The sequence below is a fragment of the Mirounga leonina genome, unplaced genomic scaffold (assembly GCF_011800145.1).
Source record: "Mirounga leonina isolate KUSES-001 unplaced genomic scaffold, KU_Mleo_1.0 Mir_125, whole genome shotgun sequence".
Taxonomy (NCBI): domain Eukaryota; kingdom Metazoa; phylum Chordata; class Mammalia; order Carnivora; family Phocidae; genus Mirounga; species Mirounga leonina.
Window position 1 is genome coordinate 49,791,420 of NW_023270305.1, and position 17,240 is coordinate 49,808,659.

Here is a 17,240-nt window from a genome sequence, read left to right on the forward strand (position 1 = left end):
GTCGGCGGCCGAAAACGCCGCTGTCCCCCCTCTCGCCCCTCTCTGGGATCCGGGCTTTGGAACTTCCACCACCCTCCTTAGATGCCGCCCCCAAACTTTCCCTTTCTTTTTCCAGCCGGGCCCTTAACCCTCTTTTGAGCCTACTGGAATCAATAAATGGAAAAGAAGAAAAAAAAAAATCGTTTTTCTTCCTAAGGTAGAAAAGGAAGGCTGACCCCCCCCAAATAACTCGGTGTTTTGCAGTTTGACGATTTAGCTCGCAATAATTTGTTCAGTAATTAATTTTCTTCAGTTTTGCTTCTTTCCATCTGTGCATTGATAAAAAAGGAGGCCTCCCCTGCCCTCCTGTCGTTGACAAGGGAACTTTTGGCTACCCATTATAACTAACCACTTGGTCTGTCCATGTGTAGAGTTCAGGATGGTATTTTTAGAATTTTGACTGACCCGAGTTTACAAGTTTCGTTTTAATTCACTTTTAACCAGCTTTATTTTTTTGGCTTTTATTGAGTGAGGCGCCCCTTACTTTCGAAGAATTAAATTGTTTGGACTGTTCTGTTTTTTGTTTTTAATTGGCTCTTTCTGGTTTGTCAAACCCCAGGGCAATCTTAATAGTAAATGCTTACAAGGCAAATGATATCATGATACAGTATGCTGAGAAATGCGTTATTGTGGTAACTTAAAACTGCAGATTTTGATGGACATTCAGGTTGACTTTTATAAATCTGGAGAGTTCTAATTGGAAAAGTACTTTGAGAGCCTTGATTTCTAAGCAGTTTTGGTGGAACAGATGGAATGATGGGATTTGTCTATGTTTGTATTGCAGTCAGAGTCTAATTTCCTAGAAATAGGTATTACTTGATGGTTCATAGTGATGGTCATTGCTCATGATAGATTTTGGTAAAAATGATCAATATATGCAAATTTGGGGTGATGAAGAGTTGTGGTTTGGGGGATTAGATGTTTGCAGTTTTATTATGATTTGGCTATTTTTAAATTATGCTCTGTTAACTTCAGAATTATTACACTACCAGGACAGATATTACAGTTTGAGGATCATTTTTAAAAGAAAAATGTTGTAAGGTTTTCTTTGTAAAGAATGCATCACAGAATTATAAAGACTTTCCATGTTTTGTTGATAATACTCTTGTATTTTGTTCTTGTAGAGGTATTGCTACTCCACATTTGGCTTTCTGAAATGTTTTTCATTGTTTTTATGTTATTCAAAGTTTGTTAGGAAAAAATGAAATTTTTGTATGTTTTCTGGAAAAGTTAAAATTTATTTCTGGATAGGTATTAAGTTTGTATGTCAGAACTAAAATCAGATCTTATATAACTCATGAAATGGCAAACTTTGCAGAATTTTTAAATCACTTCCTTTTCCTATCAGTGAAAGTTGATTAAAATTCTTTTTTCCTGCTTTTAGTTTTTACATACAACTTTGAGTAAAGCACACTCATTTAAAGTGTAAAATTAAATGATTTATAGTATATTTACAGAGTTGTGAAACCATCATCATAATCTAATTTTAGAACATTTTCATCACCGCAAAAAGAAACCTGCTCATTAACAGTACTCCCCCATTCTCCCCACCCTACCCCCCCCCAAGCAACCACTATTCTACTTTCCATCTTAATATTTGCATGTTGTGATTCATGCATGTAAATGGTATCAGCTCATAGCTTTTTGAAGTGTTTCTTTTAAAATCAACTTACCTGTTTAAAATATTTTGAGTCCGAGAATAAGCAGCTGATCACTGGTGTTAATAATCCATGTTCTAAACAACTGACATTCTATTTGGTTATATTCAGCATAGATTAAAGTGTGGAGAAAGAAAAAGTTAGCATGAATGATTTCAGTGACCTCAAGAGGTGGTCTGGTTAGCTGGGAGTCAAGTAAAAGTTGGAGTATCTTTGCCATTGAATATTAGGATATCAGGGTTAGAAAAAACCTTAACGGCCATCATCTTACTTCCTGCTTGTTTCACAAATAGATGGCAGGAACCATATAAATTCTGGAGTGGAAGCTTGAATTTCTAGGATGGTGGCTCAAGAACCACAGTGTGGCCATGTAAGGCAAGAAATGGGGATTTGCTAATTAGAATTGTTAGGTTCTTTTATGTGTGCATGTGTTTGACAATTTACTAGCAGAGCTGGAAAAGAACTGGACATTTCCCCATTTGGGGATGGAGGGTTGTGGGGAGACTAATGTATCCACATGGATGAAATCCATCTTACAAAATCCTCTAAAAATGCTTTAATGTAAAGGAGGAGGGTGTATACTGTATATTATTTAGGCAACTTCTTGTATTGTTACCATCTTGTTTTTAAAAATTCAAATTTTGAAGACAAAATTAATTTTAAAGAATTAAGATTAACAAGGCTGATTATAGGCCTCCTTTTTCAAAGACCCAGGGCCCTAACATCTAAACTAATGGCTCTCATACAGTGGTGAATTTGCCCTCCAAGGGACATTTGGCAGTGTCTAGAAATGTTTTTTGTTGTCACAACTGAAGGTGGGGTGCCATTGGCATGTAGCCAAGAATGTTGCTAAACTTGAAATGCACAGGATACATCCTATGTCATCCCACCCTCCCCATACAACAAAGAATTATCCACCCAAATGTCAATAGTATTGTTTTAAACCTGTGGTTTGCATTATTCCAGTAAGTGTCTAAGCTAGTGTTCTCAACTCCCACTAGGTGGGAAAATAACTCTCACTAGGTACTGTTTAGTATATTAGATTAACTCTTTAGGTTTTCCAGCAACTCTCTTTGCAGTGGGAAGCAGTTAAGGGAAAAGTAGAAGGCAATCTAATTATGACACAATGCAGATATTCTTTAGTCTGTTTAGGTATCTCCAAATCTGAAGAAAAAAAAATTTTTTTCCCCCTGAAAATGCAAAAGCCTTGTTTTTATTGCAGATTTGAACTATTATTATGTTTTGAATTGTTGGTTACTGGTGCATAGTTTTTTGGAATTGAAATAGATAAAGTAGTATTTTTTTTTTTAATGTAAAAGTGATTTTTTTTTCCTGGTGGCTTCAACTGCCAAAAAAGGAGAGAAGTAAGCTAACTTTTAATTAATTAATTACTAATATATATTGTGAATGTCCAAAAAGATTCAGAGCTCATATATGAATTGCATCTTTTTTCCTCATTCTTGGAGGCCCCACTTTTGATTCACTTAATTTGTTTTTTATTATTCATTTACTTATTTTCATTTAATTTGTTTTTAACAAGCTTAACTTGGTGATGAAAGAAGAAAAGATTGACACTTGGGATCACTTTTGCTATTTACCTCTCTTACTACCTTAGATAAATTACTCAGTCTTTCTGAGCCTTGATTTTCTCATCTATGAGAAAGGAATAGTGATAATTCCTATATTATAAGGTGATTGTGAGAATTAAATGAGGTAATGTGTGTTTAGATGCTATGTCAACTATAAAACTGTAAGAATTAGTTACTACACCTGAAATTAATGTAATGTTATATGTCAGTTGTACCTCAATAAAAAAAGTTGCTTGTTTCAGAAGAATCAAATTAAAATGGGACATAGAGGGTACCAAAGTCAGGAGCATAGACAGCAAGGCAGAGAACAGTGACTGTTGATAGTATCTCTAGGGAGAAGAGAGAAATTCTAAAAATATACTGATAACAAAATAGTAAAAGAACTAGTATTATCACCAAAAATTTCAAATTCTTTACTGTAGGAGTAAATTGACATCCTTCAGTAGCACCTGGAAGTATCACTATTATAGCACAGTATAATAACTGATTATAAGGGTGAAATTAACTTATCAAGAAAGGGTTACCCATTTTCAAAATATGCTATTTGAGAAGTTATGAAAATATATAATTTCAGAATTAAATTTTTCAGAAGTGACTTATTTGTACAAAAAGTTTTAGCCTTTTGAAGAGTAAGCTGCAGTTATCTGGATTAATTCCCTTGTTGGGAATAATTCCTCTGTCTTCATTTACTATTCATGTCTTATTTTATAATTACAGGGTATTCTACCACTAATAATTGCTCTTCAAATGTGAGGATTTAACTGAATAAATAGAGTTTTAAAGCCTACTCACTATTTGTAAAATCTTAATCTCTTTCTAGATTTGTTTCTTTTTCTATTATTTTCAACTTTTTGTAAGAGATGCTTTGATTTTTCTACATGTCCAGTAGCCCATGCTCTAGTGTTTAGAGTTGAATTAACTAAAATACATGAAAAGGGGGGGGGAATGTAATCTCTTACAATTTTGTTAAGTGGTCAGCTTCACAATCATACCAAATTAAGACTTGAGGTAACAGAACTCGAGCTATTCAATGTGATTTTTCTAGGGTAGCATGAGGTTAGAATAGTTGGAGACAGTATTAAGAATAAGTCATGTGGTGATATTGGTAGGTTTTTTTGTTTTTTGTTTTTTAATATGGTGTACTTAAAAAAATCGAGAGGGGGGGAATTTTCATGGCAAAAAGTGTTACTGATTTGGGGAATTTTATATTCATATAGTTGGCTTTTTCACTTGAAGTTGTGTATTTGTGTATGAATTTTGTATGTATCATGTTTTATGACATTTTGTGGAGTGAATAAAGTAAAATTTTGAAATCATGTAATTATGTCAAGAGAGTTCGTGTCCTATTGTCGATGTTGTTGTTTCAGTTTGGCTAAACTGAGGGGTAGATTGGGCCCAGGTGTGAAGAGTTTTTGGACTTGATAGACTTGAGTATACACCACTATCAAAGAATACTTAAGGAGAGTGACTTAATCAGATCTAAAGATGATTCTAAACTTGAGTGAGGTTAGGAACAAAGAAGGACTTTTGGTAGGAGATTCTCACAGCAGTTTAATCTGCAAATAAAATCCTGAACTAGAGTACTGACAATTGGAATGGAGTGCAAGGGATGGTTGTGTGATGAATTTTGGAGGTAGAATCCATAGGACAGTCCACATTAGTGTAGAAATTAAAGAATGTAGAGAGGTTAGGGAGTCAAGTTGGCTCTAAGGTTTCTAATTTAGGAAACTGATATTATGTTGCCATTAACTGAGCTAGAGAAGGAATAAATTTTTGGCAGGTGGAGTCAGATAAAGATAAATAATTTAAGTTTTGGATATATTAAATTTTAGGTATCTTTGAGACTTGTAGGTGAAGATGCTCACTAGGCAGTTATAAATATGGTTGTGGGACACTGAAAAGAGGTTAGAACTGGAGAAAGATCTGGAATCTATCCAGTTTTCTCTATCTTTACCACCATTATCTTGAGTTCAAACTACTGTCATCTCTTACTGAGATTATTGCAAGTTTCCTATCTGGACTCTTCTAGTCTTAGTCTTCTCCATTCCATTCTCTGTGCTATAATCAGTGATTTTTCTAAAGGGCAGATCTGATTATATCATTTCTCATAAGTTATTTCTGTGACTTTATGATGAAATCTATATTCCTTATTCTTTTAATTGATTTCTAAATTTAAGTTCTTTTCCCAACTTACCTCTCTAGCCTTGTGACTCTCCCCAACTCCCTCCTCCCCCCAAATATGTAATTTTCTCATATTTTAAAAAAATATTTTATTTATTAGAGCGAGAATGAGCACACATGAGCGGGGGAGGGGGTAGAGGGAGAGAGATTCTCAAGCAGACTCCACGCTGAGCATGAAGCGTGGTGTGGGGTTTGATCTCACAATCCTGAGATCATGATCATGACCTGAGCCGAAATCAAGGGTCAAATGCTTAACTGACTGAGCCACTCAGGCGCCCCTAATTTTTTCAGACATACTGAATTACTTCTGGTTTCTGGCAGAAGGCTCTTTTTCCCCTCCAAGCCTTTGCACATATATTCCCTATTCCTGTAGTATTCTTGTCACACATTTGTTTAGCTCATTTCTACTTACCTTCAGTTCTTGGTAAGCCTTCATTGATTCATTATTATTTTTATTGAAAAAATTTTAACCTGCAGAAAAGTCAAAAGAATAGTGGAGTGAACACACATACATGAGCCCCCCCCCCCCACATTCCCTTTGCCAAATCTGAAAGCAGTCTGTAGATTTCATGACGCTTCACCCCTAAATACTTAATCATGCATCTCCCAATTACAGGGATTTCTCTTACACAATCACAATACTATTATTACACCTAAAAGTATCAATAATTACTCATTATTAAACATATAGTCCGTACTTAAATTTCCCCATTTGTCCCAACGTTTTTTATAGCTTTTTTCTTTCCACTAATGCAAGATTCAGTCAAGGTTCATGCATTGCATTTGGCTGGTATGCCTCTTTAGTCTCCCTCAATCTGGACTAGGGCCCAGTGCCTCCTTCTCTTCTTTGGTTTATCCTTTGAAAAGTTAGAGGCATTTGTGCTCGAGTATATTCCATATTTTGAATTAGCCTATTTCTTCATGATTAGATTCTGGTTAGATATTTCTGGCAAAAATATCACACAGGTGATATATATTCCTACCACTTTATCACATCAGGAGGCACATAATGGCAGGCTGTCCCCCTGTTGGTGATTCCAGCTTTGATCACTTGGTAAGGGTGGGAACTGATAGATCTCTACTATTTAATAAATAATTGAAAGGGTGATGATTTATGACCATGTAAATATCCTTTTCCTAACAACCTTTTAAATCACCGGTTTTACCATCCGTTAATGATCCTTGCTTGAATCAGTCATTGCATTTGAGGATTACAAATGGTGATTTTTCTTTTTCTTTTATGCCGTCTACATTTATTTTATTGGCTTTTGAGGGCAGTGAGGTCCGATTAGATAAAGACTGAATATAGGCAATTGAATTTGGAAATCAGGTCTTTCCTCACCTTTTCCAGAGCCAAGTGAGTGGTGAAGATGGAAGATATATTGCTAAGGAGATAGACCAAAGAGCAAGTAGAGGTTTGCCAGTGAAGGGGAGGCAAGAAGTAGCCTGAGGAGATAGAGTTGAGGGAAAGAACTTTAATTTAGCACTTGAACCTTTTTTTTTCGTGGACTGATGAGATTGAAGATAGGAGAGTCAGGGAATAATTAATAGAACAGGGTCCCAGATGAAGTGAGAAGAGGTGAGATCAAGAACAGTTGGTTGAAGAATTAACTCTGGACAAGGGTAGACACCTGTATTGTACTGCAGAAGTTAAGAGTTGTGAGGATTAGGTACGTTTGGGTATGGAGGGAAGAAGTCCTATCTGAGGGCTTTTTTTTCCTTTGGTATGAAGTAAAAAGACAATTACTTCTTGAGGATGGGCTTGATGAAGATAAACTAGGGAACCTGAGGAGAGTGATGAAGGTTTGTTATAAAAACTGTGGGGATTGGGAAAGAGCAGTGTTTCAGGATAAATCAGTGAAGAGACTGCTGAGTAGGGCCTTATCTGAGATTAGCATTTATACATTTATAATCTTTTTTTTAAATTAACATATAATGTATTACTTGTTTCAGGGGTACAGGTCTGTGATTCATCAGTCTTACACAGTTCACAGCACTCACCATAGCACATACCCTCCTCAATGTCCATCACCCAGCCACCGCATCCCTCCCACCCCCCTCCACTCCAGCAATCCTCAGTTTGTTTCCTGAGATTATGGTTTGTCTCCCTCTCTGGTTTTGTCTTGTTTCATTTTCCCCTCCCTTCCCCTGTGATCCTCTGTCTTATTTCTCAAGTTCCTCATATCAGTGAGATCATATGATACTTGTCTTTCTGTGATTGACTTATTTCGCTTAGCATAATACCCTCTAGTGCATCCACGTCATTGCAAATGGCAATTTTTCTTTCCTTTTTTTTTGATGGCTGCATAATATTCCATTGTGTGGCTCAGGTCATGATCATGATCTCAGGATTGTGAGATCAAACCCCACACCACGCTTCATGCTCAGCGTGGAGTCTGCTTGAGAATCTCTCTCCCTCTACCCCCTCCCCCGCTCGTGTGTGCTCATTCTCGCTCTAATAAATAAAATATATATATACCACATCTTCTTTATCCATTCATCTGTTGATGGACATCTAGGCTCTTTCCATAGTTTGGCTGTTGTGGACATTGCCGCTATAAACATTGGGGTACATGTGCCCCTTCGGATCACTACATTTATACATTTATAATCTGATGTTCTATATAAATTTTCTCTGGTGTCCTGCAGCAAGGAACGAAGCAAAGATAGATTGGAGTTGGATGAAGGAGGAGAGAATTGAACATGCAAGGGAGACTGTTGAATTAATTGACAGGAGATAAATACAACTGGCATTTTTGTTCTTAGGAATATATTACTATATAGTTTCTTCTAGCACATATTTATAGGCTAAGTTATACAGATTTTATTTTAAATTTGCTCTTTTTGTGTAGGCATTTTAGTATGTCTAATGGTTTACATATTTAAGACATACACAATACCAATTACTTTGAATGAATGATTATAGGATTTATTTGCTAATCTTTGGCTGAGACACCAAGATACTAACATTCTAATCTGATTCACTTTGACAAAAATTTCACTGGTAATACAGTCATATCAATGTCCTGAAAAGGAGTAAAATAAAGCATCTAAGTTATATTTGGTTTCCATTGAAAAAAAATTTTTTTTTATCACAGTATGGTTTTATCATTCAATTCTAGGCCTGTGATCCTTAGTTAATTTCAGTGGCTGCCATATTATGGTGTGTTTTTTTTTGGTGTATTAAGTCTCTGATAAGTGCTGGGGAAAAAAGACATTGCTTTTATTTTGAATAACATCTAGACTTAAAATATATATTGTTTTTTGTGGATATTTATGATTTTTATTCCAGATAAGGATGTTACACATGAAATATTTATTTTTATAGCCATATAAAAATATTTAAATTTAATATTACAGATAGTTATACTTTTTATTTTTCTAGCCAAGATTCTCTCTTATTGTTCCTTTTTGTCACTAGATGGAAAGTAAATGAGCAATGTCAGGAAGCACATGTATTCAGTGTCCTACAAGACACCAGGCCTTATAATGTCAAATGGGAATGTAAGGAAAAAGCAGACAACTTTGCTCTTTGTTCTGGGTTTGACTTTGTTATTTTCTGGGTTCACTTTAGCTTCTTCCATGCTCCTTTAATACCCAAAATGAGTAGACAAGTACTTATTTATGTGGCAGCCTTAATTTGTTGGAATTTCTTGAAAGCCCAGATCTTTATGTTTAAATTTTATCTTTATTATTGAGATCTTTGTGATAAATAATTTTTAAAAAATTGTAAGTACTTTAAAAAATTATGATTAAACTAGATTTTGTCAGATAATCTTATACTTAAATAGTGTAGAAGTATATTGTTATTTGTGTCCAGGTTGTATCAAAGAAGCCTATCTATAACATTTACCAGAAATTGGTTCTTAAAATTCCAAAAGTGTTGTGGCAAATACTTTTCAGAATGTGAGGTATTTGAGATATTTTAAATTACTATGATTGATACTACAGTACAATTTTTTTCTTGCATGTATTAGTAAATGAAGTTTGCCATTTTTTTGTTGCTTTAAAAAAAATAGCATTGAGTATTGATTTTTCTTTTTTTACTAAACTCAAACCCAAAATTGTATCACAAAATGCCACCTCTGTCCAGCTCTAGTGTAAAATATGTATGTTCACTAATAAGTTCATTCTAGTGTAAAATATATACGTTCACTAATAAGTTCATTAATTACTTTGGGGTGTCTGGGTGGCTCAGTCGGTTAAGTGTCTGACTTCAGCTCAGGTCATGATCTGTGGGTCTGGGATCCAGCCCCATGTTGCCCCCCCCCCCCATCACATGGGCACTGTGCAGGGGCCCCACTCATCAGGGAGTCTGCTTCTCCCTCTCCCTCTGCCCCTTCCCGTGCTCCTGTGTGTGCTCTGTTTCTCATATAAATAAATAAAATCTTAAAAAAATAAGTTCATTAATTACTTAGAATTCAGAACACATTTCCTGTTGAAAGTGTTAAAATGATGGCCCATAGTAGCTTATTTATTCTAAGTTGCAGTTCAGGAATTAACCCTTTGCTAAGAAAAATATAGTAAATTATACTGATGAAAACGTATGTTTTTCCTTAAGGAGCAGTTTTCTAGCAGTCCAGGTCTGATAAAATTCTTTGAACCTACAAGTGCCCTAAAAAATCAAGTCTTACTTGTCAAGGTTGTGAGTTCGAGCCTCACGTTGGGTGTAGAGATTACTTAAATAAATTTAAAAAACTTTAAAAAAGTCAAATCTTAAAAAAATCTTACACAGATTATTATTGCTAACATTTTAATATAAGATGGACATAAATTATTTGTTAGTGTAAATAATTGTTATTGGGTCAGTAATTGATCTGATAAGGAGAAAAAGAAGACAGAAGAGAAGAAAGCACTGGGTGCCTGAAATGGATGAGAGGCAGTATAGTGAAATAATTTAGATTTTGGTGTTTTGGAGAGCAGTATGGTGTAGAGACAGAGGCATGGAATTTAAAATCAGAAGATCTGAGTGCAGATCCCATCTTCACAATTAGCTCAATGGTCTGAAACCAAATTACTCTTGGACCTGTTTCTTCATCCGCATAATGGGGATCATTGATTCATTCATTCACTGATTCATTCAGACATGTTTTTCTAGATTGTTAGACCAACAAAATAATCTGAATGAAAGCAAGCAATTATGAACCATATAGTGTTTAGGCAGCTATTAGTGATCCTTCCTTCCTTCCTTCCCTCCCTCCCTCCCTCCCTCCCTCCTTCCTTCCTCTTTTCTTTCTTTCTTTCTTTTCTTTTCTTTTCTTTTCTTTTCTTTTCTTTTCTTTTCTTTCTTCTTCTCTGTACTTCTCCCTTGCCATCCATCCTTCCTTCTTTCACTGATAACATGTTTTCACTCTTATCTTAATGCTTTAGACCTTGGGTGGGATTAGACCCAAGTCCCAGCTGATTCCACTCCCTCCCCCGCTCTGCTCCCTATAAGGGAATTAGGCAGAGAAGTAGGATGGAGTGCAACTTTTCTATATCAGCTTGCTCATTTTCTCACTGTTGCCTGACAAAGTCCTGTCTTTCTCAAGGTGGGGCATTAGTGTAAGGTGCCTCATAGTCCCTGGGTGTGATGATTCTCTCTCTCTGCCTTCACTGCCATATCCCCGATCCCCATGTATATCTAACTCCTCTTTCTCCCTCCATCTTCTTTCTCCAATACCTTTTCTTTTTCCTTTTTAATCTCACTCTTCCGTTGGTTTCTTGCTGTTTGCCTACAGATATGCTCAGGTCTCCCATGGCCTAAAAAATTCTTGCTCAATTCTTAGTCACTTTTCTTTCACCACCATAGAGATGTTGGTCTTTTTGCCTTTATTACTTCATTGCTTACTTAACATTTTGGGGTATGGCTTCTGCCCCAACCACTGTCCTAATACTGTTCTAATTCAGTATCCTTACTGAAGTTAGTAACCTTGACCTCTTTCTCTGCGTCATGTTGACACTACTGTTCACACACCCTTCCTGGACACTTCTCCCTTGCATCTATAAGGATGGTATTTCTGATTTCTTTCTCCTTTCCTTGTAAATGTATTTGCCTTACCCCTTTCTCTGAGCTCTCATTAGCCCTCTTTTTTTTCCTGCACTTTTTCTTTGTAATATTATCTTCCTATGACTAGAAGTATTTTCTTTTATTCCTATAATGTAATTGAACTGGGAATAGCAGTGGAAAATTCAGGGAGGCAGGATTCTGTACATACAGGAAGGAATTTTTTTCCTAAAGCAATTATGGTATTTTACAGTAATAATCTGCTTTTGAAGTAGTCAGTTCTCCACTGTTAAAAGTTTTCAAATGGAGGCAAAAAAGACCCTTTGTAGAAAAGATTCATAAAGTAGGTAGAAAGTTGAGCCAGATAATCTTTTAAAGTCCCCCTCCAACTCAGAGATTGTAATTTTTATTTCATCCACTCTACTCCCATGGATTCAATTTTGACCTTTATCCAGATGTTTTCTAAATCATTTCTAGCCTCTTTGCCTTCCTTCCCTCCTCCTTCCTCTCTTGCATAATATTTGTCATTAAACTTGCTTCTGTTCTAGACCACGTGTTTTCTAGTTTCAACATCATTTTCTAATATTTTTTCTCTCCTTTTACTAGTATGGCTTTGAGGACCACTGTTCTATTCTTTGGCGACTTTTCTGATAGTTAATTATATCTGCCCATGTAAGTTTGTTGCCTCCTCTCCCCACAAACTAGGGGCACTCAAGCAAAGGACACCAATAGAGGAGGCTCAGGAACCTAAAGTTTAAAATTGATTTTAAAACTTTGTATGGCATAGTCCAAATGTTAATACTTAAGATATTTATAATAATAAATAGTAGTAGTTGCAGTTTTTTATTGAATGTCTCCTATGTGCCAATTATTGTGCCATGAGTTTACATAGGTTATGTAAGTTATATTTCATTTAAGTTTTACAACATTCCTGTGAGAAAGATACTGTTGTTCTCCCATTTACAAATGAGGAGATAGGAAGGTAAGAAAGTTGTCAAGGTCACACAACTAATAAATAATAGATATCTAACTCACTTTATGGCCAGTTTTCTTAAGTATATTATATACACTGTATTACAAGAATGTAGAGAATCTAGAATATAATTTTAGAAAGTCAGGTAATGTACAAACAAGATAATGTATTTTTGACTTTGTATGTTTTTGTTTTGAATGTACATGAACTTACATAAGACACTGTTAGTGGCTTATTTGTGCTTATTACCTCTTTATCTATGATATTCATTCCCTTGTCATTCATTCATTGAACTTTCAGGCCTTTTACCGATTGCTTAGACTCTGTTAAGTGTAGTATAGGAAGGTGAATGAAACAAGTATAAGTTTTCAGTATAGTGGGGGAGACAGAAAATTAACAGGTACATAATCAATTATAATTTGAGCAAGTACTATAAAGATCACAAACTGTAATGCCAGTGATAGAGAATCAGGGTGTGTGTGTTGGATGGGGGGAAGGGAAGGGAGAGGATATGCTTAGATACGGTGGTCAGGAAAGGCTTGTAATGCCACTAAGCAGATAATTAATGTTTTGTTGTATACCTTTTAATACATTATGTGTATATATGGGGAGCTATATAAAGTTTTTATATCAAATTGGATTTTACTATATATTCTGTTTTGTAATCTCATAATTGAGTCTCTTGAAAGTATAGCCATTGTCTTTTAATTTCCCTACCTATTCCACTCCAACTTTTTTTTTTCCTTTCAAGATTTTATTTAAATTCAAGTAAGTTCACATATAGTGTAGTATTAGTTTCAGAGATACAACTTAGTGATTCATCAGTTGCATGTAACACCCAGTGCTCATTACATCAAGTGCCCTCCTTAATGTCCATCACCCAATTACCCCATTCCCCCATTCACCTCCCCTCCAGCAACCCTCAGTTTGTCCCTATATTTAAGAGTGTCTTATGGTTTGCCTCCCTCTCTGTCTTTATCTTATTTTAGTTATCCTTCCCTTCCCCTTTGTTCATCTGTTTGTTTCTTAAATTCCACATATGAGTGAAATCATACGGTATTTGTCTTTCTCTGACTGACTTATTTTGCCTAACATAATACTTTCTAGTTCTGGCCATGTCGTTGCAAATGGCAAGATTTTATTCTTTTTGATGGCTGAGTAGTATTCCATTGTATATATATATACACCACATCTTCTTTATCCATTCATTAGTTGTTGGACACTTGGGCTCTTCCCATGTTTGCTGCTATAAACGTTGGGGTGCATGTGCCCCTTCTAATCACTATTTTTGTATCCTTTGGATAAATACCTAGTACTGCAATTGCTGGGTCATAGGGTAGTTCTATTTTTAACTTTTTGTAGGAACCTCTTCCAGGGTGGCTGTACCAGTTTGCATTCCCACTAACAGAGTAGGAGGGTTCCCCTTTCTCCACATCCTTGCCAACATCTGTCATTTCCTGAGTTGTTAATTTTAGCCATTCTGACCAGTGTGAGGTGGTATCTCATTGTGGTTTTGATTTGTATTTCCCTGATGACAAGTGATGTTGAGCACTTTTTCATGTGTTTGTTAGCCATTTGTATGTCTTGTTTGAAGAAATGTCTGTTTATGTCTTCTGCCCATTTCTTAACTGGATTCTTTATTTTTGGGATGTTGAATTTGATAAGTTCTTTATAGATTTTGGATACTAGCCCTTTATCTGATAAGACATTTGTAGATATCTTCTCCCATTCAGTAGGTAGACTTTTACTTTTGTTGACTGTTTCCATTGCTGTGCAGAAGCTTTTTGTTTTGATGAAGTCCCAATAGTTCATTTTTGCTTTTGTTTCCCTTGCCCTTTAGAGGCATTTCTAGCAAGAAGTTGCAGCGGCCAAGGTTGAAGAGGTTGCTGCCTGTGTTCTCCTCTAGGGTTTTGATGGATTCCTATCTCACATTTAGGTCTTTCATTTTGTATTTATTTTTGTGAAGGTGTAAGAAATTGGTACAGTTTCTTCTGCATGTTGCTGTCCACTTTTTCCAACACCATTTATTGAAAAGACTGCCGTTTTTCTATTTGATATTCTTTCCTGCTTTGTCAAAGATTAGTTGATCATATAGTTGTGGGTTCCACTTCAACATTTGCAGTCTGGCATCCACCCCCACTGTTGGACTTCACATTGTTTCTGATGTGACTGGCCTAGTTGCAAACCTAAATGATGTTTTTTTTTTTTCCTTTTATTTGTGAATTCTGAATTGGTATTTCTCTCACCTTCTTGTTATGTTCCTTCTTTATCACAAGCTTTTCTTTATATCTTTCTTTTTCTTTTTCTTGTTCTTTTTAAAGATTGTATTTATTTTTAGAGAGAGAAAGAGCATGAGTAGGGGGAGGGGCAGAGGCAAAGGGAGAAAGAATGCTAAGCAGACTCCGTGCACGAGCATGGAGCCCAACATGGGTCTTGATCCCACAACCCTGAGACCATGACCCCAGCGAAAATCAACAGTCAGACGCCTAACTGACTGAGCTACCCAGGTGCTCTGCCCCTCCTTTTTAAGGATTTATTTATTTATTTATTTATTTATTTAGAGAGAAAACAGGCACGCTCATGCGCACAGTGGTGGTGGGGAGGGGGCAAAGGGAGAAGGAGAGAAGCAGAGCCTATGACCTAAAAAGAAATGAGATCATGACCTAAGCCAAAATCAAGGGTCAGATGCTTAACTGACTGAGCCACCTAGGGAACCCTATATCTTTCTTTTATTTCTTCAGAAATGTTCAAGTCCTCTTAGTTTCTGTACTTGGCCCTCTGTACTGATAATCTCCTAGAGTGACAGATTAAAGTCTGTAATGACTCACCAGTCTTGTGGATCAAGTCCAAAGTCCTTTGTTAGGTTTCACCCAGTTTAAGGATTATTCTTTTCTTTTAGCTAAGGATAAAAAGAAATGAACCTTTATTAATACTTATTTTAAGAATTGATACTGGCACCTTAGATCAGTCCATATGTTCATTCATCAGATGATCATCTTTATTTTCACTTGGTGGTTCTCACCTGGGGTGATTTTATCCTCTCCCCTCTTTTCTCCCATTCCAGCATGTTTGGCTTTGTCTGGACTCATTTTTGGTTGTCATAACTATGCGTGGGGGGGAGGAGAAGAGGATGCTATTGGCATCAAGTGGATAGAGGCCAGGGATACATCTAAAGATCCTACAATGTATGGGGGGAGAACAACCAATAACAATTATTCAGCTCAAACTGGCAGTGGTGCCATGGTGGAGAAACCCTGCTTTAACTGGATTTTAGCATTTCCTTTAATTATGAATGTAGGTAATCCTTCACAGGGGTGTTAGCACTACCTGTGACTTTGTTACCAGTAGAAATTTCAAATATTTTCATGTCACGTTAATTTGTTGCAGGTACCTTGAAATACTTATGTTCATTTATTGCTTAGAAATTAAGATTTGCATTAATTGAGAAGCAAAAAATTACTGTATTGCATTTTAAAAAGTTTAAGTACAGTTGTCCATTGTAATCTCTAATGTATTTTATGCATTATAAACATTATTCTGGGAAGGGGTCCGTAGACTTCACCAGATTGCCAAGGAATCCACAGGACAAAAAAGCTTAACCCTGGCCTAGAGGCTTAATTAGAGTGGTTTAAGCATTTTTGGTGAGAATGCTTCATAGGTGATGGAATTTATTTTATATCATCATTTCATGAATCACATAATATTAAGTTGTCATACTATTGTCAGTGATGCCAAGTTTTGATGACTTAGTTAAGGTACTGACAGCCAGATTTTTAAGATATATTTTCCCCTTTGCATTGCTAAGTAATCTGTGGGGGTCACTTTGGCACCAGGTGAGTTTTCTCTTTCTGAACAACCTTTCACCTAATAACTTTAGCATACATCAATGATTTTTGCCTGAATTGGTTTTTACATTGGGGTTACAAAATGATGATTTTCTAATTGAATCATTCCTTCTACATTTATTACTGGCTTTCTTTTGTAAAGAAGACATTTCCTTTCTTTATCCCACTCCACCCCCTTTTCCTCATCTCTTTCTCTTCCCCTACGTGTCACTCTATATTTGCTAATTTTTATTATCTAGTAGATTACGCTCAAGTAGGTTGCTTTTTTTTTTTGAGTGCTCAAATTGTCCCCCATGTGGCCAGTGAGAACCCCTTTAACTTGATCCTTTGTCCTTTTTTACAAATCCTTCTTAGAAGCTTTTAACCTAACTTTTAACATAAAAAGATATTTTTAGCTGGGAGAAAGACAGTCACATGCTTCTGATTTTACTCATCCTTGGAAATTCTTTTGTAATGAATGTGTTTCTTTCCTTATCATCCCATACCCCTGCATGCTCTTATCTATTCACTTAAGGATTATCGGTAGCTGTCTTAACTAACATCTCTCTTCTGATCTGTTCTACACACCACCCATTTCATTCATCTTTAAAGTATTTATTATATACTGTCTGTGTGCCAGGAATTGCATTAGGAACATAGAATACACAGGAAAATGGAAACATAAGGAAGTTCATAGTCTAATAGAGAAGACCTACATAAAGACCAAAATTTCAGTATGATTATTGCAAAATAGAAATACATAGAGGCGCCTGGGTGGCTCCGTCGGTTAAGCGTTTGCCTTCAGCTCATGGGCTCAAGTCATGATCGCAGGGTCTGGGATTGAGCCCCATGTCATCGGGCTTCCTGCTCAGTAGGGAGTCTGCTTCTCCTCTCCCTCTGCCCCCCCCCCCCCACCGGCTTGTGCTAGCATGAGTGCTATCTCTCTCTCTCACTCTCTCATAAATAAATAAAATCTTTAAAAAAAAATAC

At 36.1% G+C, this 17,240-nt stretch overlaps 1 protein-coding gene across 3 annotated transcripts in view; it reads left to right on the forward strand.

Moving 5' to 3' along the window:
• Positions 1–17,240, forward strand: part of VPS54 (VPS54 subunit of GARP complex) — a 95,812-nt gene that overhangs the window by 984 nt on the left and 77,588 nt on the right. The window lies entirely within an intron of this gene.